The 27,481-nt window shown below is 46.1% G+C and overlaps 1 protein-coding gene across 4 annotated transcripts in view; it reads right to left on the minus strand.

The window, feature by feature from the left end:
* Positions 1 to 27,481, minus strand: part of CSGALNACT1 (chondroitin sulfate N-acetylgalactosaminyltransferase 1) — a 255,249-nt gene that overhangs the window by 227,350 nt on the left and 418 nt on the right. The gene's annotated exons all lie outside the window — the stretch shown is intronic.

A 27,481-nucleotide genomic window follows, 5' to 3' on the forward strand; every position in this document is an offset into this window, starting at 1 on the left:
ATCAGATGGTGGGTGTTTCCGCGTGCCATTACACATTCTTTTGCAAAATAATTTTTAATGACTGCAGAGAACTGCATCTCGCGAATGTACCGTAATTAATTTCACCATTCTGCTCTATGCAGCAATGAGATTTTCTTTCTTTAACTATCATAAATAATGCTTCTATTTCCTCGAGAAAAATGTAAAGAAGAGGAATTCCACAGGACAGAGGGTACTGCTGAGGCTCGTGGTACCCTGCCACTGCACAGGGCACAGCATCTTCAAGCCATGCACTCAGACCCCTCGTCCTCTCTTTCCTTCAAGGTTCCTGCCACCCACACCTGACAACCTTTCCATCTATTCCCAGAAGAGCTCCGGCTTCTGCATTGCCCCACCAACAGCTGCTGTATATAAAGGAGAGGAACTCTCCCCTAGACGCCTACCTAGCGCCATGTCTGGTATGGAGTAGAGCATTCAATAAATACCTACTGGATTAATAAAGGCATAGAAAAATGAATGAGTACTCAAAAATCACTCTGGCTTTCAGACAGCCAGGAAGCTGCTTAGAAATTTCCCTCCCACTGAGGAGTGAGTCATATCTCAGACACATTCAGCACCTTCCTAACAGGGCTGTAAAGTATTTCCCGTAATGCCTTTCAGATATTGGAAATTGCCATACGACCTGGACAGCCAGGGAATACTATTAACCATCTAAATTAAACACTAAATAGCACACAGAGACTATGCAGAAAACATTGCCAATACCTCCCCTTTCTAGTTACTGAAAAATTACAATTACATACTACCTTACTCTTGAAACATAAATGAGAAGTATATCTTTTAATAGTTCATGAGCCACTATTCATCCTAAATGCCAACCATAGCATTATAAACTGCTACTCTCATCAAAAATAAACAACAAAAGACTTATACTATCACATAAAGAAAGAGGAAAAGCCTTAAAATGATGTGTATAAAAACTTGACAAACAATTCAAAACAGACTCACAGACATAGAGAACATACTTGTGGTTGCCAAGGGGGAGACGGGGCTTGGGAGAGATGGATTAGAAGTTGGGGATTAGCAGATGCAAACTATTATATAGAGAATGTATAAAGAACAAGGTCCTACTGTATAGCACAGGGAACTATGTTTAATATCCTGTAATAAACCATAATGGAAAAGAATATAAAAAAGAAAGTATATATATGTATAACTGAATCACTCTGCTGTACAGCAGAAATTAACACAACACTGTAAATCAACTATAGTCAAATAAAATTTTAAAAAATATAACTTGGGGCTTCCCTGGTGGCGCAGTGGTTGAGAGTCTGCCTGCCAATGCAGGGGACATGGGTTCAAGCCCTGGTCTGGGAAGATCCCACGTGCCACGGAGCGGCTGGGCCCGTGAGCTACAAATACTGAGCTCTGCGCGTATGGAGCCTGTGCTCTGCAGCAAGAGAGGCCGCGACAGTGAGAGGCCCGCGCACCGCGATGAAGAGTGGCCCCCGCTTGCCACGACTAGAGAAAGCCCTCGCACAGAAACGAAGACCCAACACAGCCAAAAATAAATAAATGAATAAATAAATTTATAAAAAAAAAATATATATATAACTTGGCAAACAAGAAAATACAGAACTCAGAAAAGCAAGCAAAGAACAACAGCAGACATCAGTTCTTTTTCCCCTAAGCTGGTTCATTATGGGGCCATGTGACTGAGCAGTAACAGTCTCAATGTTGAGGGAACAGAAGACTCTGAGTTGTAAGTGCGATATTTCACTATGAGAAAAACATCCTTGAAATTCTCCTTCAAGTCCACTTTCAGAAGTTAGAAGTAAATCCAGAAAGCCATCTCAAAAGAGCTCCTAATTTATAATGTAGCCTTAGGAAAAATGAGAGGCAAATGTCCCCTTATACTCACCAGCAGTGAGAACACACACCCTGGGGTGACAACTTTCTGTGAATCACCCTCGTGGCCCTTCATCCACTTCACTGAAAATGGACTAGGATGCAAAGAACAGAGGAGATGTGGATTTCAGAGTCTTCACTGGGTTTCTGGGTGTACGCATTTGAGCTCCATAACTACTGCACCATCACAACCCCCCGGCTGCGTCTCAGAGGTGCTGAACTCAATACAGGAGGGGAGGATTCTGGCCGCAGCAGCGAGTGACTGTTTAAAGTTGCAGATAGGGGCTGCCTATCTGCATACGAGCTCTCAGTCTGTCATCATGTTCTTGGGACCTGGCCACAGCAGAACAAGATGCAGGATAATGAGGCCAAACTGGCTATGTGCAATGTGGCCAGGGCTGGCTTCCACACTGCTGTGTCCACCCCATCGGTCTTCAGATGCACTATGTATTCACATCTCTGATTCCAGTGGCTATCCTTAAAAAAATGGCCCAATGGGAACCAAGCACCCAGTCCAAGTGGGTAAGAGTCAAAATTCATTCATCTGCTTCCATCAGAGCACTGATGCTCTGCAGTCCATGGGTGGCCTTGTGATGCCAGCATCTTAGAACACATCACCATAACAACGTCTGCATCCTTCTCTTAATACAGTGTTTTTGGAAAAGATTGGAAAGTAACTCTACCAAATTCCTTTCTGTGAAGAAATACTCTGGCTAAGTTGTTTGTCTTTTGGTTTGTTCATTCAACACATATTTCTTGACTATCAGTTTTGCAAGATGAAAAGAGCTATGGGGACAAACGGTGGTGATGACTGACCAGCATTACGAATGTGCTCAATACCACTGAACTGTACACTTCAAAATGGATAAGATGGTAAATTTTATGTTATATGTATTTCACCACAGTAAAGAAAAAGAAAAAAATGGGGGAAAAAAGCAAGCAGACTGTGGAAAGGAGTCAAAGTTGGAAAAGGGACCTGCAAAGGGTTATACCCCCCATTTCTCTCCCTCCCCTCGACCTTCCTTTGTCCCCAAGCGTGGACCCCTGTCACAGAGGTCCACGGTCTGATAAATCACACGGAGGAAACCGTCTGTCTGGCTCTAGTGTGAGCGGGACCAAAGAGCAGAGACAGCTAGACAAGGGGGGTCCCCCGAATTCCACGTGTGAACCCATCCAAGCAACATATGTGTAGGACAGACTCAAAACAGAAAACAGAGACTTTGGAAAACTAAACTACATTGGAACCACCACTCAGAGAGGGTGAGACAGAACTTGTGTCCTAACCTAACCATGTCAACTACCTGCTAAAACAAAGAAACAGACAAAAAAACACCCTCCTGGATTACAACAGGACCCAGAGTTTACACACACAACATTCACAATGTTCAGGACCACGCAGAATTACTCAGTGTACAAAGAACCAGGGAAATGTGACCTGTTCCCAAGGGAAAAGATGATCGGCAGATGGCGACCCAATTTGACCCAGATGTTAGCATTACCAAGCGAAAACTTTAAAGCAGCTACGAGAGCTGTGTTCCGTGAGGTAACCGCTCTTGAAATCAATGGGAAGTCAGGTGTTCCCCGCACAGAAACAGAAACGAGAGAAAAGAATCCAATGGAAATTACAGAACTGAAAGCCAGAAGACCTATAATCAAAAATTCATAGGGTCATCGCAATAGCAGAAGGGAGATGACAGAAGAAAAGTTTGTAAACTTGAAGATCAACAGAAATTACCCAGTCTGAAGAACAGAGAGAACAAATATCGAACTAATAAACATACAGCATCATGAACCTGCGGGGCAGTGTTAGAAGATCTGACACATGTTGTCAAAGAAGGAGCAGATAAGGAAAGTAAGACCAAAAATAAATATCTGAAGAAATAAAGTCAAGGAACTAGATGAGAACCTCTGTAAAGTAAGAGAAGAGGGGACCCCAAAACCGAGCCCAATGCTCAGACTCAAGAGGAAGAGAGACCATCAACACGAGGTAAAGGGGGGAAAAGACAGGACAGAGCTGGGAGGCTGGGCCCTGGGACCCAGGGAAGAAAACCAGAAAGTGAGGAGTTAAGGGTTGTATCAATGCTGTTGGTGGATCAAGTGTGACCAGGATTGGGAACCAACCATTGGACTAGACAATCAGAGTTATCAGTGACCTTGGTAAGACCTGTTTGGTAAGGTGATGGGGACAAAAGCCAAAATAATGAGGATGCAATGCAGGAAGGAAGAAAAGGGAGCGCAGATGATTCTTTTGAAAAGTCTTGCAGGAAAGGGGAGAAGGGTTCTACAGACAGAGTGGGTTCAAGAGTGTGTGTGTGTGTGTGTGTGTGTGTGTGTGTGTTTTAATATATTTATCTATTTATTTTTGGCTGTGTTGGGTCTTCGTTTCTGTGCACAGGTTTTCTCTAGTTGCGGCGAGCGGGGGCTACCTTTCACCACAGTGCACGGGCTTCTCATTGTCGTGGCTTCTCTTGTTGTGGAGCACGGGCTCTAGACACGCAGGCTCAGTAGTTGTGGCTCACGGGCCCAGTTGCTCCGCGGCATGTGGGATCCTCCCAGACCAGGGCTCGAACCCTCGTCCCCTGCATTGGCAGGCAGATTCCCAACCACTGCGCCACCAGGGAAGCCCCAAGAGTGTGTTTTTTAAGATGGAAGATATTTCTGAATGCTGATGGGGCTGATCCAGCAAAGAGGGAAAAGTAATGACACAGAAGAGAAGGATCAACTTTAGAAGGATGTCCCTGAGTGAATGAGAGGGGATGGAACCCAGTACAAGGAGGACAGGCCTTAGAGAGGCACACGGGTAAGAGTGTGGGTGTTGCAGCAAGAAGGAATCAGGGTCTAAAAGTGCAGACGTGGTGGGTTGATAGTTTTAGCTGAAAGGACAGATTCACTGTCTCAAAGTGTTTCATCAGTGAAATAAGAAGCAAGATCTCCAGCTGATATTAAGGAAGGGTGGGAGATGTTGGAGGTTTGAGCAGCCAAAACGGTGTGAAAAAAGTCATTTTGGAGAGAGAGAGCATATCTGGACCAGGGAAAATCACAGTACAGAATTCAGCAGGGATGTAAGAAGGGTTCCTTTGTAGGGAAGGTTGAAAGTCACAGATGACTGGAATTTTCAAACTGTCTGAAAAACAACCCCACTAAATGCTTCCTCAGCCACATTATAAACCCTTCCCTAAGTCATTTCCTGGGGGACTAATCCCAAATGTTAGGCAATCACTTCAACCTTAACACCCAGCGTTCCGGGGCTCAGGCACGGCCAGGGGGTAGAAAGAGGTTTCTGCATATTTGCTTTGTGGCCTCAAGGAGACTGGCCAGTTGGGAATGGATGTGAAACACTAACACATCACAACCTGATAAACGTCAGGAGAGAGAGAGGGAAACTCCAGACCGGGAACTCTTCAAATAACCAACAACAAAGCCAAAACTATCCCAGGAGGAGCTGCACAAAGGGTAGCTCAACTGAGAAAGTTCTGTCGCCTTTTGTCCTCATAGCTGAGCAGAAACTGCTAATGTCTGACATAATTGCAAAGCAAGCACCCAACAGGAAAGGTAAACAGGCTTGAAGAGTACCCCTCCACCCACAGATTATTTAGAAAAGGTCCAAGGCTAATGGTGAACAGGAAAAGGTCAAGAAAAATAAAAGCTGGAAGGACTCTGAGACAGCAGACAGGAATCAAAACCAGTTCCTGGAATGGAACAAATCAAAATCCTAACAACATAAAAAGGAAGAAATGCTGTACCTCTTGACCCACGAAGAAGAGCTCTCAGAATATGAAACAGATTCCTCTGGAGTGACAGGAAAGACCTTCAAATTCAGGAGGAGGCACCAGAAAGCACAGGAAACCCACTAAGGAGCAGATAGGAAGAGGCTCCCAGCAGTGACGGCACCCTTGGCTGCAGTGACCACAGGACAAGAAGAGAAAGCACACAGTCGGGGTCCTATTACTACAGGCAGGTGGTGCCAGGTCATCCCAATGTGTCACGATCCCTGTTTTATAGACGAGGAACAGCCTCACCATGTTACGCGATTGATACAAGAGGAAACAAATTTCACAAAGTTCAGAAAAACAGTAGTTATTATTCTACCTGCTAGAACTCTTAAAGGTAAGGAAATTCCAGATTGCCAGAAAGCCAGGAAAAACTTCCTGCAATTTAACTCCACGTGCAGATCAATGTCATTTTAAAGCAGGGACGGGACGAGGACACCAAGAATGTGGAGTGGATGAGCCTCGCGGCCACCTTTCAACTCTAAGAAGCTATGACTCTTGCTGCTTCTCTTCAAAGGTCCTCTCATTCTAACGTAGTCACGAGTATGAAATCTGATGGGCACGCATGGAGCTGAGGGTCCTGGGTGCAAAGGGGGGGTTCCCCTACACCCCCTCCTCACCCTGAGCTCCCTATCCCTGAACAGGTGCTATTACCCAAATCCCCCGGGAATCAAAACAGCACTCCTCCGTCCTGACAGGGGTGGGAGAGGGCAGCAAGGTGGGCTCCCAGGCCTGGCTCCAGACAAGGCTTTGTTGAGCTTTGTCGAAATCACTTCACACTCTCTGATCAAGGTTTCCTCGCCCGTAAGAACCAAGCAGATGGACTCAAATCACAGCCCTTCAGAGCTGAAAGGGCCCCCCATATCAGGTGAGATTGGATTGGGTGCACTTACTGATGTGAAAAGAGCATCTTTTACATCCAAAATTCTAAAAATAACAGCAGGGCTTCCCTGGTGGCGCAGTGGTTGAGAGTCCGCCTGCCGATGCAGGGGACACAGGTTCGTGCCCCGGTCCGGGAAGATCCCACAATAATGTTATTAGAATAGTTAGGTTTCCATGTCAACTGACCCAAGCCCAGTAACTTGCAGAATACCTGAATGCAGTGCCACCATAATAATGTCACCACTCACTGGGGTGCACGGGAAACTCTCCCACCTCCCCGCCAACCATCACCACCACTGTCACCGTCACCAAGCATCAGGGAGAAGGAAATTCTCAGGCATAAAAGGAACAGAAAATGAGAACAAAGTGGAAAGATGGGTACTGGGTGGGTGCCAGGGGCTGAGGCAAAAAGTGAGGACCAGACCAGCAGATCTGTAAGAGCAAAGGCAGGAGGAACCATTGTCCTGCTCCTCCGCAGCCCGCCTACTGGCCCCTTTCATCACAGCAGACCCCCTTCCACCAACACCGAAGCCACATTCTAAGGGAGAACTGGGGACAGGGGCTGGGAAGGAGAGGGTCCAAGATGGCACCATGTCCACTGGGTCTGCATCAGAGGAGTCGTGAGTCTGTGCGTGTATCGCCCACACCCAGAAGTCACAAAAGGGCATTTCTAACGTCACAGTTTGGCACGTCCCAGGGCTCACAGGCTTGGGGCACCTGATCTCGTCCCCGCAGCACCTCGTCCGCTCCATCCACTCCTGCCATCTCCACCCCCCGCCCCCGCTGTGCACTGTAAGCTGGGCAAGAGGCTGGGCACCAAGCCCAGAGGGCCCCGCTCACAGCCCTCCAGCCGTGCCATGTCCACGAGGCAAGGCGCTCACAGGGCCCCCATCTTCCAGACCACACGAAGGTCCTGGGGCCGTCTCCCAAGGTCCGTTCTCCCAAGGGGGGACCACTCCACCATGTGCACAAGGAGGCTGTCTGCAGGAGAGCACACGGACAAGAGGGATATGAGGATTCTAACTTGAACCCGGCTGTCCAGGTCGTCATGAAGGTGTATTTATCAAGAGAGGAGGACAGGACTTGATTTACAGGGAGGTGACTGATGCCTCTGAGATCTGTGTTCAGACACACAGTACCTGAGCCTCCATCTGTGCTCCCGGCCCCGGCCCAGCCAATGTCGGGGGCGGGGCTGCCCCTCCTGCCCCACCCAGGCCACCGGGCAGTGTGCCCACGAGGTCAGATCAGGTTTGTAGTGAGCTGATCTCCTTTCTCAGGGCTCTTCTTAATTAGAAATAAAATGATTCCCAGCGCTCCCCCAACAGAAGGTTCCCCAAATTTCACTCCCACTGAGGACACTTCCCCTGCCACACACACACACACACACACACACACAATCACAAAGATGACCTCTGTGGGCATCACAGCCCAGGGCTTGTTCCCCTGCAGTAGGACACTCGCCCACTCACTTACACGGGAGGTGCAAAGCCCACAGACTGTGTTGCTTCAACGTGAAACAACGTTCAAGGGTAACCCATCTACCCCACAGGTAAGTCATGGATGCGGGTCTCAGGTTACTCACCTCCGTGTCACTCAGCTGGGCCCCAGCAAAGCCTGAGCGCTGCCGCGGACCCCAGCTGCCCACCTCACATCCTGCTGCACAGGGAAGCGGTAACACCTGCTGCAGGGCCCCCACCCAACAGCAGGTGGCCCCCAGGTACACACAATCTGCGGACTCCCTGCTACCTGCACTCACCCAGGGCTCATCCAACAGGCAGAGCAGGCAGAAACAGGGGTCATCGACATGCGTCATCAGACAGAACAGTCAGGGCAAGTGAGAAGCAGCCGTGTAGTATCAGGACCACGACCAAGTTCAATGTCAGCTCAGGATACGTGACCTGATCTGTGCTACAGCGGGATCTGTGTTGTGTGGGTCACACTTTGCCAGTCTCTCAGTGATTTCAAAAAATTCCACAAGTTCTGTGCATCCTAACCTTTGCCCTACTTTGCTCCATCACAATGGCTATGATCAGGAATCCTGCCCGATCAGGTCACCAGGATGAGGCCACCAGGCCCTGACCTCCTCTCACAGTACAGGGGCCAGTCATTATAGTGTTTCTGATGAATTTTTATTCATCAGAAACCACTCCAAAACTGGGTTTGATGAGGTGTCGAATTCTTCTGTAAAAAGCCTTTCTACATACCAACAACAGCCAGTTACAAAAGATTATGGGAGAGGGACATAAGATCCCCTTCAGAACAAAAATAAAAAATACTACCTAGAACTGGATATTAAAATTTTTCCAAAAAGACCACAAAAAAAAAAAAAAAAAACCCACACCAATCACAGAAAAAAGAAAATGGAATAAAGAGAAATATCACATTTCTGGAGAACATAATTTAATATCTTTAGAAATAATCTAAAATTAATCCAATCAAATCCCATCAGAATTTTTTTACTGGAGTTTGGCAAAAATGCTTCTGAACATCACTTGGAATAATAAAATATGTGAGAAGAGTCAAGAAACTTTTTTAAAAGAAAAGCTATTGAGGGGACAGGGCAAGACTCCACCCTCCGAATATAAAAATATATATACTAAAGTTCAACAATTGAGGGAGTAATGGCCTAGAAATAAACAGGTGTATCAGTGAACAGAACAGAAAACCCAGAAACAGACCCAGGTATGAATAATAATTTAATATATGGTAAAAGTGGCATTTCAAATCACTGGGGCAGGGTGGATTAGTCAACAAATGGACTGAAGCACCTGGTGAAAACCTGGAAAAAATAATAAATTAGATCCTTACCCCTGAAACATTCACCAGATTAAACTAGATGTGACAAAGACAAAACATGAAACCATAAAATTCTGAGAAAATGCCAGCAAATACCTGTATCATCTTGGGGTGGGACAGGAACTGTTCCATCCCTGCTGGCTGACTCCCGGGGGCCCCAGGCTCGCAGCTCGGAAGAGGAGCCCCCTCCCCTGGCCACAGCCCTAGACCCAGGCTCTTCCCCTGCCCTGCTTCCCTCCCCTGGGCGGCCAATGAAGCGTAAGCAGCAGGACCCTCCCTCACAGTGGCCCCAGGGAGGGCAGAACAGCCACGTTCCAATCTGATCAAGAAGCCTTTTTAGTATAAGCTTTTCTGGCCAACTGCCCAAAGAGCCCAGAAGAAGAAAAGGGAGCTGAATTTCCAGAGCCCCGGTGATGTGTTGTGACTCCTCTTCTCGTTCTAAGTAAACATTCACTTCCGTATCTAACTCTGAATTCAAATTTTTATATTCTTTTTCTTAAAGAAAAACCGCATTGCACAAGCTTCAGGCCCTGAAAACCTGGACCCAGGGTGCCTCACACTTCCCTGCAGCACCGTGATCACAAGCACCTCGCTGCAGCAGGAGCACGGTTGGGAGGAGGTCCTTGATAAGAATTCATGAAGTAACTGCACGTTTATACCATGCAGCGTGCGGTTATGGTTAGAGCCCGGCCTTTGGAATCAGGCAGACTCCTCAGACGTTCAGTTCCTTTTCCTGTAAAATGGGGATTATAATAACTTGCCAGCTGGGAAGGCTGATGAGATCAGGTATGTAAAAACGCTAAGAACAGTACCTACTCTGTGGTGGTGAAATTTAACAGAAAGAAGGGCCAGAAAAACACATGTTAAGGTAGTCTGGCTTCTGAGCACATGCGTTTCCAGAACTGAAACGCTACTACCCTATTATCTACTCCAGTCTGTGATTTTTACCCTTAGAAAGAAAAAGACTACCTAGAGGGAATACTCATTACTGTGTCCATTGCAACTGTAGATCATGAAGCAAAAAATCATTGCAATTTTTCAACTGCTGACACTTCCAGGCAATTTAGTCAAAAAAATGGAAAAGTGACTGAAGCAGACAGTATATGACCTACAGAGAAAAAAATCAGGTTTCTCATAAAACGTAATTACCCACAGTGGCCTACGGGACTACAAATAATCGGTTCCTTACATCTGTATAGCACTCTGCAGTTCACAATTTTTACCGTTTACAGAGCATTTTTACAAGAGTGATCAATCTCACAACTTCCCCTGAAGTAGGTGTTCATACCCCATTTTACAGATGACCACTTGACGCTCCGAGAAAAACAGCTCTCTGGCCAGATCAGTGTTTGGTCCTGGGGCCCTCCGTGAGGGCTTCTAGACCCTCCCAGGTCTTCCTACAGGCTCTTCTGCTTCAGGGGGTGAGCTAGGAAGAGGTGGAGTTTGCTGGTGAGTTCTCTGAGGTGAGACTGAGGAGAAGAAGTTGTCACAAATTCCAGCGGAGGTCACTGGTGGGCCACGGCTTCCAGCAACGTGGGGTATTGATTCATATTTATAATCTCTTTGGTCTATTGCAAAACAAAATGGCAGGCAAAGGGTCACGTCCTGAAGGGGAAGGAAAGAGGCCACCACAATGCTTTTCTCCAGGCAGAATCCCTTTGTTCTACAGCAAAGACTTAGGGAGTGTCTATGGTGTGAGGCACGGTGCAGGATCCCTGCACTGAAAGAGGAAGTAAGTCATGTACAGGATGCCACCTGACACTTGGCATAGGCTCCTTCCCTTCACCCTACAAACTCTCCCAGCCATGAAAAATGAAAAAATAGAAAAAAGAAAAAGAAAAGGAAAGCTGTCCCGGCCCACATCACCATCTTCTTCAAACCTTGGCTAAGCACCGTGAGCACACTGCCACACTTGCTATCTCTGCATCGCCATTGTCATCCCATGGGTCCTGGTGGCCTCGCAGCCTGACTTCTGTCCCTTCCATCCCAACAGGATGGCCTCGCCCAGCTCACCTGGGCCCACGGCAATGCACAGCTGAAGAACATTGCTCGGCAGTACCTGCTAGGCCCAGATTGAGTCCAGTCTGGCTGTGTGATCAGAGGAAGCCGGGCAGACTCTCCTGATCAATAAGCCATCAAAAGTCTTCCACTCGGTATTCACAATAGTCAAGACATGGAAGCAACCTAAATGTCCATCAACAGAGGAATGGACAAAGAAGATGTGGTACATGTTTACAATGGAATACTACTCAGCCATAAAGAAGAATGAAATAATGCCATTTGCAGCAACATGGATGGACCTAGAGATGATCATACTAAGTGAAGTAAGTCAGAAAGAGAAAGACAAATATATGGTATCATTTATACATGGAATCTAAAATACGACAGAAAAGAACTTATCTATGAAAGACAAACAGACCAGACTTGTGGTTGCCAAGGGGGAGGAGGCAGGTGGGGGAAGGAAGAATTGGGACTTTGGGGTGAGCAGATGCAAACTATTATACACAGGGTGGAGAAATGATAAGGTCCTACTGTAGAGCACGGAGAGCTATACTCAATATACTGTGATAAACAATAATAGAAAAGAATATGAAAAAAATATACATAGGTATGACTGAACCACTTTGCTGTACATCAGAAATTAACACAACATTGTAAATCAACTATACTTCAATAAAAAAAATTTTTTTAAGTCTTCCATTTGGAAGCCACAGCTAAATGTTCACCAGAGGCTCCTGATAGGGGGTGGCCTTCCTCTTGTCAACAGGTACATACAGTCTGTGGTCCCCAACCCACAACGGAACACAGAAGTCATGCCCTGAGACTCCCAAGGTTGGCAGGAAGAGGACATCGCAGCTCACCACCTCGTTCCACCAGGATGATGGCTCCCAGAACCCAGCTCCCATGGTACGAGAGAGCTCAGGCGCCCGCGGAGGGTCTCACAAGGAGAGGGACAAGTAGAGTCTTGGAAGAAGCTTCTCATGCCTTGCTTGGTGTGCAAGCCTCCCAGGGCAAGCTCTGCCCAAATCATCTGTTTGTGCGTAAATAATAAATGACTGTTGTTGTTTTGAGCTGCTATGTTTGAGGAAGGTTTGCTATGCGGCAATAAATAACATACACGGGACTGCAGAAAATTCTGCTTCTACTTAGAAATTCTAAATGAAAGATGGTGAGAATTTTCTATGTATTAAACGCATTACATAAAGTACAATACTGTATTGTAGAGATGACTGGAAAACTGCACGTACAAACTTGTGAGAGTCTGAAGAAAACTGTGTTTTGAATAAAAGGTCACAAGCAGTTATTTTCTAATAGATTGCCTAATATTGATTAGCAATTAATACACGAATACTTTCGGAATTGATTTCTAAAGTAAGAGAAAATAAAATTTTCCATCTTTTCTTTCCAGAAGGCCACCATTAACTGCATTAATAGCCAAGTAAAGCTGTTTTAAACCTTTATCATCCAAATTAATTATCTACATTGTTATAAATTCATCCATTTTTCTAATCTAATCCAGGTCCTAGAACACTGATTTCTCTACTTTGGGTCTTAACTCGCTATTTCTGCACAGGAAACATGATGGAAGCTTCTGTGAATGTGATATACAGAACTATTACAAACAGCTCACATTTCTCCTAACTCAGAATTTGGTTACAGTTCCCCAAAATGAGAAAAGAGAAAACATATATAAAACAGCATTTTCCTTTATAAGCAAAGCCCACTTGTAATAAACTACATGAGATATTCAAATCTGCTTGAATAGAGCTGTTTAAAAATACATGGCTGGAATTCAGCATGCAGTTTGCAGGTGGAACAATAAAGACACTTGGAATTAATAATTCATACGTGATTTAAATCCGGCAGGGAAGGAGGTGGTGTGTCACGCACACTCTCACCCCCTTTATCCCTCGTGGCCTATGTCTTCCCGTGGGCGGTTTTGCTCAGTGCCCGATTCGGGAAGTTTTGTATCCGAGATCAGGGATGAGAATTCACGACTCTGTGACTCTGTGAGGGTTACTGGGAATGGCCACAGCATCCATCCACATGGGAGGCCGATTTTATTAAAAATATCCTCCTTTATTATGAAACAAAATGCCAGGCAACAGGCCACACCCCGAGGTAGAAGAAAAGAGGTCTGAGCGCGGTGGCGAATGTCCACACTGCAGGCTGTGGGACTGGGGCTGGGGGTTCCCAGTCCAGAGGTCAGCTGGTCATGCAGAGGGTCCCCCGACAAGGGCCGTGGAGTGGGGCTCCCAGGCCTCCCAGCCTCAGACAGCACAGCCAGCCTCAGTCAGCAGGGGCGTTTGTACCAAAAGTGAAAGTCCACTAACCAATCCAAACAGGACCCAGTGTTTTTAAAAATGTAACCCACGTAACCAACAAGGACGTACTATATAGCACAGGGAACTATACTCAACATTTTGAAATAACCTATAAGGGAAGAGAATCTGAAGGAGAATAGATATGTATAATGGAATCACTGTGCTGTACACCTGAAACTAACACAATATTGAAAGTCAACTGTACTTCAATTTAAAAAAAAATGTAACTCATCAAATTCACTTTCACCACAGAATAAAATTTAAGAAAAAAACTCACTAGGGCTGTAAGACCAAACTACGAATGCCACAGGTGGCCACCGAGGGTGGCACCGTCCAGTCCCGCAGCACCAAAGCCCTAACGATAGTCCAGGCCTGACCGTGGTCAAACCTGGGGACACCAGCAGCTGACACACACAAGGACCTCCCGCTACCGCCTCTCAGCCACATGGCCCTGAACTAGTGACGTGACCGCTCCCAGCCTCAGCTCTTCCGCCGTAGGATGGACATAACGACACTACCCGTACTTGGTGAGGAACCGAGGCACTCGTGCTGTGGTTCTCAGAGGGCATCGGGACCAGCAGCGTCAGCATCATCTGGAAACCAGTGAGAAACACACATTCTGAGGCCCCACCCAGACCCGCTGAGTCAGAAACAGAGTGGGAGCCCGTTAGGTGGAGAAGCTGCCTGTATTTTAATAAGCCCTGTAGGTGATTCTGATTCACACTAAGGTCTGAGAACCGTGGCCCAGATGTTCTTTTTTTTTTTTTTTAATTGAAGTACAGTTAATTTACAATGTGCTAGTTTTAAGTTAGTTTTCCAGCAAAGGGATTCAGTTATACATATTTAAATACATTTTTTCAGATTTTTTTCCATTATAGGTTATTACAAGATATTGAGTAGAATTCCCTGTGCTGTACAGTAGGTCCTTGTTGTTTACCTATTTTATATGTAGTAGTGTGTATGTGCTCATCCCAAACTCCTAATTTCTGGCCCAGCTGTTCTTCAAGCACTTTGCACAGTGCCTGGTCTGTGTTAATAGTTCAATAAATGACAAGTATCACGGTTACAAAGAGCTGAACTCAGCTCACCTCATCCCTTCCCCGGAATGCAGGTGACACAAGGTTCTACTGACAGGTGTTCAATTTCTGTGACGAGGACAATGGGGATGCTGACAATGGTGACGGGATGATAAAAATGGCAACTGTTCTACCTAGAGCGGCTGGAAGGGGGACAGAGACTAGAAGACACCCTAGTTCACGGCTGGGAATTTATGTGACTAACTCAGAAAAGCGTTGGCTTTGCAGCCACCCAGGACAGAAAGGCATGAAAGGAGCCTTCTTCACAGAACTTTATTTTAGTTCTCACTGTCACGGAATTCTCCATCATTGATCCAGGGAGGTTTGGGGAGCCCTGGTTGAAGGCCAGCTACTGCGCCTTCATGCGGCGGTTGGAATCCTAAGAAGGCGTCACTGCCCGCACGCCTGGCTGAGCTCCCAGCAGGCTGGAGAAGCAGCGCTGTCTCCCACTGTGAGGGGCCCGATGCTCAGGCTCTGTCACCCTCGTGGAAGGCTTGCTCTGCTGCTCCTGCAGATGCACTGGGCAAGCACGGAACTTGCCAGGAGCGCGTCTCCCTCCAGCCCTGCCCCAGCCTTGGGCCTACTGCTGGTCACAGGCCTTCCCCTGGAAACCACCTTTTCCAGACTCACCTGTTGACTGGCTCCAGCTAGGGTGAGGTGCAAGGCTGGAGGACAGACGGGAGGAAGAGGCCAGAGTATGTCTTCTCTTTCCTCTCTCTGCTTTGCATGGTACCTCTAGCAGTGGCACCAGACAGACCTTCCCTCCATGGCCCCAGCTGCCTCTGTGAGCCTCCGTGGAGATCCAGCTCTTGGCCTCTGTTCCACCAGCCTCAGGGTGGCACTAGTTTCCTGCTATTGCCAATCTCTGGGTGACCACATCGCCCCCTATTCGGCTTTCAGGTCTTCCAAAGACCTATGTAGCTAAGTCCTTGCATTAAAGGGCTCCTATATGACTGCATGGGCCATGACTAATGTGGCCTCCTCTCACATCTTCAGCCTTGATCGTGCCTTACCTGACACCTGTCCGACTGACTCAGCTCCCTAGCCAAGACTTTCCTCGGGACTATATTCTCCTGTGAGGAGTCCCTGTTCACACCTGGCTCTTCAGTTCTTATCTGTCTGTGATCATCCAGATTTGATACCAGCCTATGCAGCTGTGCCCTGACCAGAGCCCCAGCCCTGATCACTGAGACTGGATACCCACCTAACTCCAGTACCCTCGAGGACCAGCATGGGCCACCTGTCCCTCCTTGAACTCAGTAATTAAGTTAACACTCACACTGAGTTTCCCAATAAATATTTTACATTTTAAACTCTTTCCAGGAGCAACCATACACCATTAACTGATAGGTTAGTCAGGCAAAAGTAAATCTGTGACTTGAAATGACCGTCTAACTGGCCCCAAACTCACCTGATATTTTCACAACGTTCCACTTTCTTTTGGCTAGAAAGATACAGCAGATGTACAGACTAGAGTCAGAACACAGTGTTCCAGAAAATGAGGATGCATTTGGCAACTACCCACATAAGTGCAGTAAGTACAGTATTAGCGACTATCCTTGCTTGAGGCTTCTTGTTTTGTAAAGAGATCTGTCCCATTTCAAGTCTTGCGTTCCAAAAGAAATCACCGAATTATCCTTAATGGCCAAACTCTAAAAGCTCAACTCTCTTGATTAATTTCTCAAAAAGCTCAAAAGTGAAAAAAGCTAACCAAACAACTGCATGTGAGGAAGAACATGGTGGTGTTGAGCTGGGATTGGAGCCAGGACTGGCAGACACAGTGACTTTCCTGGGCAGACAAGCACTATATTTATTCAAGTTGCACACTGCACTACAGCTTTTGGAAACATTCAGTTCATGTCTGTGAGAGCTTCTAGAATGGGAAAGGGTATGGGTTTCCTTAAATGTTAAGTAAACTACGAGAAGTGATCAACTACCTTAATATGTGCCTCTGAGCCCTTCTGTCCTACTCAGCTATTCCCAGTTTGCCCGGAAGCTAATGCAGGCAGCTGTCTTAAGGGAAAGCACATTAATAAAAAGAAGAAAAAGAACAGGCACAGATTTACAGGTTATGTTCTAAATTGATCCACTGCACAAATGCACAAGGCCCCCAAGAGTTTATGCCATGCTGCCTGTGCAAAGACACGGGGGCACTGTGTCTGCAAAATAGCCACGGCCCCTCCCATTCGACAAGCCCGGGAGACCCCACCTGAGAGCCCCTGGGCCAACACAAGGCCCCCATCTCGCTGTATTTGGATGCCAAGAGCCTAGTATTTTAACATCACCTAACATTGTGAGTGAGGATGTAAAATCCCAAGAAAATGTGTCTGTAGAAACATCAGTGTGAAATTCAGTGCTTTTCCAAAGTGCATTGTTACTGTTTTCCTAAAACCACTGCCTGAATTTCAGGTTTCTACAGATGTGGAAATCATTTAAATCATAATAGCTTAAGTTTACAAATAAGAACTTGGACTTTTATTATTTTTTCCCACCCAAGTTTCTGGATGATTTCATCCCTGAAAACTTACAAAAGGGAAAATTTTCAACTAGGAAATATGAGTGTGTGGGTCTTGTCCTGTCTTCATTCCACCACTGTCTAGTCATATGACCATGAGTATATTTCATAATCTCTCTCATCAACTTTCTTTCTTGTAAACAAGGTGGTTGGCCCCTTCTTGGCCTAAATGTTCTGATTAAAATGTACAATCGGCTCCAGAATAATAACCTAAAAAATGCAGGTTTTCATTCAAGGTAAATTTGAAGCATGATGAAATAAAAACACTGGCTCTTAGATTTCTAAAACTATTTTGGAGGCTACACTGCAGCTTGGGGCTGAGATGACAAATATAAGAGAAACAACAATAAAAAGATAAAGGAACGTGTGTGATTTAGAAAAGCTTCCAAAAGTTACTAAGGTTTCACATGATGTAATGCACATTTTTTTCAATTTGCACTCAAAAGCTTTTCCCTTCAGTACAGAAGAGTTTGTAATATTTCTAACTGACAGCATGTGAGGAAGAGAAAAATCAAATATTACACTACACGAGCTTTCATCCTGTCACAAAGCCATTAGAGTTAATGGAAAACGGTGGCATTGTTAAGTTTTATTTATAGTTTCTTCTTAATAAAATGAAAAATGAACAGAAAAACACTCTGAATAGAAATTTTTAAAGATATTAAAGATCGAAGACCAATAGCAAAAACATATATGTTGACATAGGCCTATAAATAGTCTTTTTTATGTATAGATACTAGGCTTGTGTATGGGTCCTGCGGAGTTGTCCTTTTCCCCACTGGCATCGTGAGTAATTAGATATCCTGCAGTCCCAGGTCACTGCCATCAGGAATTTGGTGACCTCATAATGTGAAAAAGATCGTGTCTTCAATTCAAACTGTATACAATCTGTCCTAAACACTACTGACTGACCCCCAGTATAACCAAGTGAAGCGTGATACCGCACACCGAATTGTCACCTGCCGTCAAACCAACAAACCAGGCACTATCCTAAATTAGGTCTAGGAGCAGGAGAGAGAAAGATCACATTTGTTTAGCGCTTACTGTCCAATGCTTCACAAACTGTATCCCATTTAGTCAGACAAATGTGTCCTAAACATTTCACATTTTTTAATCCCCGCTCCCATCATAATACATGACAACAATAACAGTAACACTGTTATTTAAATAGAACTTTGAGCAGGAGTCAGCAATAAAAGGCCAGAGATTATATATTTTAGGTGTTGCAGGCCAAGAGGCAAAATTGAGCACACAAATACCCTCAAATTTGATATTGACCAAATTCAGCAGTCACGCCAACTGAATGCAACACATCTACCAATAAGGAAGAACAGAAATCTTGGGAGGGATAACATTTCATCTAGTTGGCTTTTAGAGTTCATGTTCCCTATTAGCAGCTCTACCGCAAATATTCATCTGTAAATTCTTAGCTTGTAGGTAATGCAGAAACAGGCTGCAGGCCAGATCTGCCGGTAGTTGGCTGACACCTGCTTTACACCTTACCCCAAGTGTTTTCATTAATCATTCATTCAACTAATTTTTAATATATTCCTTCAGGTATTCTTTCAAAAAATATTAGATGAGTATGTACCATGTGCCTCACTGGACCATGGGGATACAGAAGTTTTCGTCTTTTCTGGATATACACCCAGGAGTGGGATTGCTGGGTGGTATGGTAATTCTAATTTTCGTTTTATAGGGAACCTCCATATGGTTCTCCATAGTGGCTGCACCAATTTACATTCCCACCAAAAGTGCAGGAGGGTTCCCTTTTCTCCACACCCTCTCCAGCATTTATTATTTGTAGACTTTTTGAAGATGGCCATTCTGGCCCGTGTGAGGTGGTACCGCATTGTAGTTTTGATCTTCATTTCTCTAATAATTAGTGATGTTGAGCAGCTTTTCATGCGCCTGTTGGCCATCTGTGAATCTTCTTTAGAGAAATGTCTATTTAGGTCTTCTGCCCATTTTCTTGATATTGAGCTGTATAAGCTGTTTGTATAGTTTGGAAATTAAGCCCTTGCAGTCGTATCATTTGCAAATACTTTCTCCCATTCCATAGGCTGTCTTTTCGTTTTCTTTGCTCATGGTTTCCTTTGCTGTGCAAAAGTTTTTAAGTTTATCTAGGTCCCATTTGTTTATTTTTGTTTTTATTTCCATTACTCTAGGAAACAGATCCAAAAAATTACTGCCGTGATTTATGTCAAAGAGTGTTCTGCCTACGTTTTCCTCGAGGAGTTTTATAGTATCTGGTCTTAACATTTAGGTCTTTAATCCATTTTGAGTTTATTTTTGTACATGGTGTTAGAGAATGTTCTAATTTCCTTCTTTTTACATGTAGCTGTCCAGTTTTCCCAGGACCACTTATTAAAGAGACTGTCTTTTTTCTCCACTGTATTATATACTCTTGCCTCCTTTGTCATAGATTAATAAGTGCCTGGGTTTATTTCTGGGTTTTCTATCTTATTCCATTGATCTATGCATCTGTTTTTGTGCCAGTACCATACTGTTTTGATGACTGCAGCTTAATAGCATAGGCTGAAGTCAGGGGGCTGATTCCTCCAGCTCCGTTCTTCTTTCTCAAGATTGTTTGACTATTCGGGGTCTTTTGAGTTTCCACACAAATTTTAATTGTTTTTGTTCCAGTTCTGTGAAAAATGCCATTGATAATTTGATTGGAATTGCATTGAATCTGTAGACTGCCTTGGGTGGTATAGTCATTTTCACAATATTGATTTTTCCAATCCAGGAACATGGTATATCCCTATCCCTCCATCTGTGTGAGTCCTCTTTGATTTCTTTCATCAGTGTCTTATAGTTTTCAGTACGTTTATTCTTAGGTATTTTATTCCTTCTGATGGGATGGTAAATGGGATTGTTTCCTTAATTTCTCTCTGATATTTCATTGTTACTGTATGGAAATGCAACAGATTTTTGTATATCGAATTCATTGATGCAACTTTATCGAATTCATTGATGAGCTCTAGTAGTTTTCTGGTAGTGTCTTTAGGATTTTCTATGTATGGTACCATGTCATCTGCAAACAGTGACAGTTTTACTTCTTCCTTTCCAATTTGGATTCCTTTTATTTCTTTTTCTTCTCTGATGGCTGTGGCTAGGGTCCCTGCACCCAGGACACAAGCACAACTAGGGGCTCCCTGCGTACGTGGAGAAGAGTGTACCAAATGCCATAATAGAGCTGTGTGTGAGTCAGGTGCAGGCAGGGCATCCCAGGAGGAAGTGGCCACCTCCGTCTGATGCAGCCAGCACTGCTCCAGTGGTTCAGAGCCCAAAGTCTACAGTGAGACTTCCTGTCCTCAGATCCCTGCTAACCACTAGCTAGCAGTGTAACCCTGAGCAAGACATTTAACCTCTCTGTGCCTCCATTTCCCAACTGTGAAATGACAGTGGTAATAATGGTGCTTACCCTACAGGTTGTTTTGAGCTCTCAGCAAATTAATTCACGCAGAGCATCTGAAGCAGTGACCGGCACACAGGAAGCACATGCAAGTGTTGGCTGCTCTCCTTATGACAGAGACAACTGGGATGGAGCTGAGTCTTAAACGATGACTGGGAATTTCTACCTCACCTCAAGGTAGAGACAGTCTTCCTGGCAGAAAACAACGCATGCAAACACACACCAGCATGTAAAGCAAGCCCAAGTGCTTTGCTGTAGCTCAGCAGTGAAGGGGTTTGAGAGGCAGGAGGTGAGGACAGCAAGGACAGAGGCAGAGGCTTGTGTGTGCCCTTCAGAGGGAAAAGATCTTGATCTTCAAGGGGGCGCGCGTTCTAGACAGCTGAGAGCAGCGGCGTCGGAGGGTCTAGCGGGGGAGTGGAGGACGCCAGGGAGAAGGCAAGGATGGGGACAAAGCGACAGGACGAGGACTAAGGCGACAGTGACAAGGAGAGATGACCACAGCCTGAAAAAGGAAAGTGGCACTGAGGACACAGAGGAGGAGAGGACTTGGGAGCCGTGCAGAAGCAGTTTCAGAAGCTCAGGGACCCTCAGCTGCATCTCACGAGGGAAAGGGACAAGGGGGAGTCCCAAGTGACAGCCAGATCTCTGGCCTTGGTAAACGGTGGATGGTGGGACTGATGGCCTGACGGGAACTCAGGCTGAGTTAGAGGAACAGGCAGGGAGGGGTCCGGACACAATGGTAAACCAGGGTAAGCCCGGGGAAGGCCCGGCCATACCCTGCAAGGCAGCTAGGCCCGAAATCCCAGGGCTGCGCAGAAGCAGAACAGAAGAGCAAGCTTAACCGTCAGGAGGATCTAGAGGCTGGACCGAGGGCGCTGGGGTGGGAGCGGGGTGGCAGAGGATGAGCGGTCCCAGCGCTCCCGGAAAAGGCCCGAGGACGGGGCGGTAAGGAGGAACCCGCCGCTCAGGAAGTGCGGTCTAACCTGGGCGGGGGGGATGCGGAAGGAGGGAGGGAGACGCAAGAGGGAGGGCATATGGGGATACATGTATACGGAGAGCTGATTCACTTTGTTATCCAGCAGAAGCTAACACACCATTGTAAAGAAATTGTACTCCAATAAAGATGTAAAATAAATAAATAAATAATAAAACAGATATTCCCTGGTCAAGAAAAAAAAAAAGAAGAAAGAAAATGAGGTCTCGAAATACACATTCGAGGCTCATCGGAACATGTGCAGTGGGTGGTGCCCCGCCCCGAGAGGGTGAGGAGAATTAGGAGAAGGGGAGAAACAGGATGCTGAGAGAGAACTCTCCGGAGGACACAAGAAATCAGGGGGAAGCACTGTCCCAGGAGCCACGGGGGAAGGTCACAAAGGGGGCAGTAAACACGCTCAGATGCTGCAGAAGAGTCAGGGAGGATGAGGCCCCGCGCTCTCCCGACTTGGCGATTGGAAGAGTCACCATGAGAGCTGAGGGCAGCAGAGCCGTTTGCAGGGAAGCTGGAACTTCAGGCGTGAAGAAAGCATGGAAAATCACAGGGTGGCAGCAAAAGGGAGGCTGCTGGGATCCCACTTCTGGGTGTTTATCCGAAGGAAATGAAAACAGGATCTTGAAGAGACATCTGCATCCTCAGGTTCCCAGCAGCGTTATTCACAGCAGCCAAGACGGGGATACAACCTAAGGGTCCGTCAGCGGATGAGCGGATAAGAATCTCAAGATCCATGATGTGTGTGGAGGCGATGGGACATCATTCAGCCGTGAGAAGGAAGGAAATCCTGCCATTTGACACAACATGGACAGACCGTGAAGGTGTCATGCTCAGAGAAAGAAGCCAAAGGCATTAGATACCTTATGTTCTCACTTACATGAAGAAATTTTAAAAGTCAAACTCAGAGAAACAGAGTGTAGAACGGTGGTCGCCAGGGCCTGAGGCAGGGGGCAGGGGGATGAGGAGATGTTGCTCAAAGGGTACAAACTCCCGGCTAGAAGATGAATAAATTCTGGGGATCTGGATCTAATGTACAGCACAGTGACTAAAACGGACTGTATTCTTTACTCCAAAGTTGTTAAGAGAGTAGATCTTAAATGTTATAACCACACACAAGAAAAGTGGTAATTTTTTATATAAATTTATTTATCTATTTATTTTTGGCTACATTGGGTCTTTGTTGTGTGCAGGCTTTCTCTAGTTGTGGCGAGCGGGGGCTACTCTTCATTGCAGTGTGCGGGCTTCTCATTGCAGTGGCTTCTCTTGTTGTGAACCACGGGCTCTAGGTGCGCAGGCTTCAGTAGTTGTGGCACGTGGGCTCAGCAGTTGTGGCTCGTGGGCTCTAGAGCACAGGCTCAGTAGTTGTGGCACAAGGGCTCAGTAGTTGTGGCTCACGGGCTCTAGAGAGCAGGCTCCATAGTTGTGGCGCACGGGCTTAGTTGCTCCACGGCATGTGGGATCTTCCCGGACCAGGGAACAAACCCATGTCCCCTGCATTGGCAGGCAGATTCCTAACCACTGCACCACCAGGGAGGCCCCAAAATGGTAATATTTGAGAGGATGGAGGTGTCAGCTAATCTTATTGTGGTAAATATCTTGCAATACGCAGGTGTATCAAATCATCACACTTGTATGCCTTAACCTTGCATGTGTTACATGTCAATAACATCCCAATAAAGCTGGGAAAACAACTTTAGGCTGTGGTGGAGAGTTAGGGAGAGGTAAGTATAAAAATCTAGTCCCCTGAGGTGCCCACGGTTATGCCTTTTTTTAAAAGATAAAGAAAATAAGACCCAGATATTTGTCTGAGGCCCATTGACTAGCAAGTGGGAAAGCTGGAATGCTGTTCCATGCCTTCTAGCTCCAAGACCAATGCCTTTTCCACTATAACGCTTTGGAAACATTGTGTTTTGGGTCAAGATGTGGGAGGAGATCTATAGCTAGGAACAAGAGGAATATTAACAAGAGTGTATTTTGTTAATGCTTTTAGCTTTTCCAGGGCAGTAAAATTAATACTTGAATGAGCATATAGCTTAGGGCTTTATCTCATCAACATCCATACAACCCCTCCATATGGGCATTTATATTGAGTGAAAACTGAAATTGAGGCTTTCGGGCTAAGTTACTCGCTCAAGAAGATATAAGAATTAAGCAGAGGAGCAGTGACTCAAAAGGAGGTTAATCTGGAGGCACTGCTGATACTGCTTGAAAACTTTGGTAGGTACCTCACTCCTATCAGGAATGGCCACTGTCAAAACCACAGAAAACAAGTGCTGGCGAGGATGCAGAGACCCTGGAACCCTTGTGCACCGCCGGGGGGAATGCAAAACGCTGCAGCCGCTCTGGGAAACAGTATGGCTGTTGCTCCAAAAATGAAAAATAGAATTACCACATGATCCAGCAATTCTCCTTCAGGGTATATACCCAAAAGAATTGAAAGCAGAGTCTCAAAGAAATATTTGTGCACTCATGCTCACAGCACCATTATTTGTAATAGCCTAAAGGTGGAAGCAACCCAAGTGTCCATCGACAAACAAACAGACCAACAAAATGTGGTGTATGCAAACCATGGAATATTATTCAGCCTCAATAAAGGAAGGAAAGTTCCACACATGCTGCACCACAGATGAACCTTGAAGACATTATTCCTAGTGCAGGAAGCCACTCACAAGTGGACATGTGCTAGATGATTCCAGTCATTCTGAGGGAACTGGAACAGTCAAAATCGTAGAGACAGAGTAGAAGGTTGGTTGTCAGGGGTTGGGGGGAGGGAATGAGGAGGTATTGTTTCACAGAGGTTCAACTGGGGAAGAAGAAGCTCTGCAGATGGATGGTGGTGATGGGTACACCACGTGAATGTGCTCAGTGCCACTGAACTGTACACTGAGAAATGGTGAAGTGGTAAATTCTATGTTATGTGTGTTTCACCACAACTGAAACAAAAAACTTGGGCACAAAGAGGGTAAGTTATTTTTTCAGTTATATACATCAGTTACTGCAGCTCTAAGCCTAGAGCTGAAACCTCCTACTTCTGAGCGTTGATCTTACTAGATAGCGCTCATGGGCTTTCTTTCAGCTCTGACTCGGACTTGAGGTTATGCAGGTCCTTACAGCTCGTTGCCATGGTCCTTCTTTATGTGTAACTCTTGACTGATGTCTTTCTTACCTACAGAATCAGGCTGATTACCTTCCTTCTTTGCATCTCGTATATGTTTATCATGTTTTTACATTACTGTCAACCTGACTATACATATAGAAACATGACAGACAGGATATGGACCAGATGACAAAGTCTTCCTCACCATTGGTCAGACGGCACCTGTTATGTGACCCACTGAGGGGATCTTAGGTATAAACTACGACTCCTCCCTACACCTATACTGACAATTAATTGAGCTGAAAACATCCTATGTTACCATCTCTTTCTGTAATTGCCTTTTCTTTCTTGAACAAACTTCTTAAAGGCAAAAACTTACAATATGCTAAAAACTTAATTGATTAGACTACCAGAAGCTCTCAATCTGGGAGAAGGCAATAAATTGCTACTGCAGAAACAGACAAAATTCTTTGAAGCCCTTGAGGTAGCTTTCCTGCAGTGAGGTCCCACTGTGGCAGAGACCTCTAGCTGCCCACAGAATATCCATCCTTCTCTTTTTTCTTAGTAACAGCAGAACATCTGTATTTTTGAGGGGAGCAAAGTGCCTGGAGGAAATTAGCTTTTCCAACATCTCCTGAAGACAGAGATGGCCAATAAGATATTAGTGGAAGCCCTCAGGTAGGGTTTCTAGGAAGGAATTTTAAAGAGAGCTTACTGAACCAGCAGGTACCCCTTTGACCTTCCACCCTTCATTCTTCTTCCTTCAGTGAGACAGACATGGTGGCTGGAGTGGCAGCAGCCATCTAGAGCCCGTGAAGGAGGGAGACCAAAAGAATCTCAGTTACCCTGACATCCTGAAGACATCAAAGCAGTGCCAGCAACTGTCTACCTGCAGTCTTCTGGTTTAGAAAGTAAACCCTTAGGAGTTCAAGATCGTGGCGGGGAGAGTGTCTGTTAACTCTCAGCCAAATGCAATTCTTAAGGGGGAACACTTAGGATGCTGAAAAGATCCTATATCTCTGTGAAGTAAGACATTTAATTTGTTATAAATAAATGTTACAAATGATGATGACGACGACGACGACAACGACGTTAACCTTTGTGAAGGTGGCAGGTACTGAGGCACGGCAAGGCTAAGTTGTTCACCTAAGGTCTCACAGATAATAAGTGGGAGGCTGCGCTTTGAATCCAGAGTCCATGCTTTAAACTACAAGACAGTAATATCACACGTGACAAACTGACATACACTGCACAAATAAACCTCCACAGATACACTAATCTTAAAGGAGCTTTGTTGATTCATCAAGGAAAATTCTCATTACATGTCATCCCTCAATTGCTCCTCTATTTGAGAAACTGTTTCCTGCAGGAACTGAGATAAGTCTCACAAGCCATTTGGCTCGTTTCATAGCTGTCTCACGTGCTACCTTAAACATAGCTTGGACCGTGACCACAGTCTCCTGACGGAAGTCCCTCCTCACCCCCTTCCAACACTGCAAGATTAACCTCCCGAAAGTGAGATTTGACCACATCACAGCCCTTCACACAAGCCTTCAGTGGATCCCCGCTGCCTGCATCTGCTCCCAGCCCCTCCCCTTCGCCCTCCACACCCTCCAGTGTCCCCTGCATTCACCTGGGATTTTCCATGTTGGACCCTGGCTCATGCTGCCCGGTCCACCTGGATGCACGTCCTCTCCCATCCTCCCCCAGCTCCACGTGTCAGCACCAGACCTCACCCTCGAGATCGAAGTCAAATGGCTCGCGTGCCATGTTGTGGCTGCTTCTGGACAAGGGCTGAGCTGCCATGGAAGTGGTTTGGGAGGAAGAGCGCTGGGTTTCAGAGTCTCCCCTAAAGACAGCAAGGGTACCCCAGCCAGCAGCAGCCCCATCCAGACCAGGGCCAGGTCTGGACCCCTTCCTCCATCACCCTTCCCTGCTGTGCTTTCACTTCCCTCCTCCTGGTGGATCAAAATCAACACCATGGACAGCCTTCAAGCTAAAAATACTTCACAAAAGGGACACTGGTAACCCTCGGGACGTGTGAGAAAAGGGAAGGAGAGAGGCCCTGGGGAAGCTCTCCCGGGGCCAAGGGGTCCAGCCGACAGGAAGCTGCTGCCTCTCTGACCTACTGACCAAAATTATCCAAGTCAGGGAAATCCAGAAGGGAGCTCACCCAAGGCTGGTGCATCATAAGAAGGGCCTCACTTCTTCTGAGACCCTCAGGTAACTGGAGGGTTGATCACTACTGACTGCACAGCACCTTGCACAGGAAAACCAAGTGCAACCAAATACAAAGCATCCCCCGGGGCTGCAGGTCTCACTCACTGACTGATACAAAGTTATCAGATTCAGTCACTCAAAACCACATATTCTAAACCAAGTCATGCACCATGACCGAGCCTAGAGCTACTCGGTGTGACTTGATTGCAGTTCTCCCCACGGCGAGTACTGCTACTGCTAGGGTCCTCCAGTCACGGGAGGATGCGAGCTTCTCCCCCCTCTCCCAGAAGCCCCGTGTACACATACACCATGTGCGGGCATCTGGCTGTCGCACTCTCCCCAGCAGCCGGCAGCTCGTGAAGGCCGGGGAGGGCGGCACCAAGTCTGCTGTGCTTTTTCTTGCCCCAGTTAGACTAACACCCCACACTGCACTCGGGAGAGCTTTATAAGGTCTTGAATGAAGAATGCGAATGCTCCGAATTAGCTGCATTTTATGGTGAGTTAAGC

This window comes from Neophocaena asiaeorientalis, unplaced genomic scaffold, assembly GCF_003031525.2.
Source record: "Neophocaena asiaeorientalis asiaeorientalis breed wild unplaced genomic scaffold, Neophocaena_asiaeorientalis_V1.1 scaffold14, whole genome shotgun sequence".
NCBI classification, from domain to species: Eukaryota; Metazoa; Chordata; class Mammalia; order Artiodactyla; family Phocoenidae; genus Neophocaena; species Neophocaena asiaeorientalis.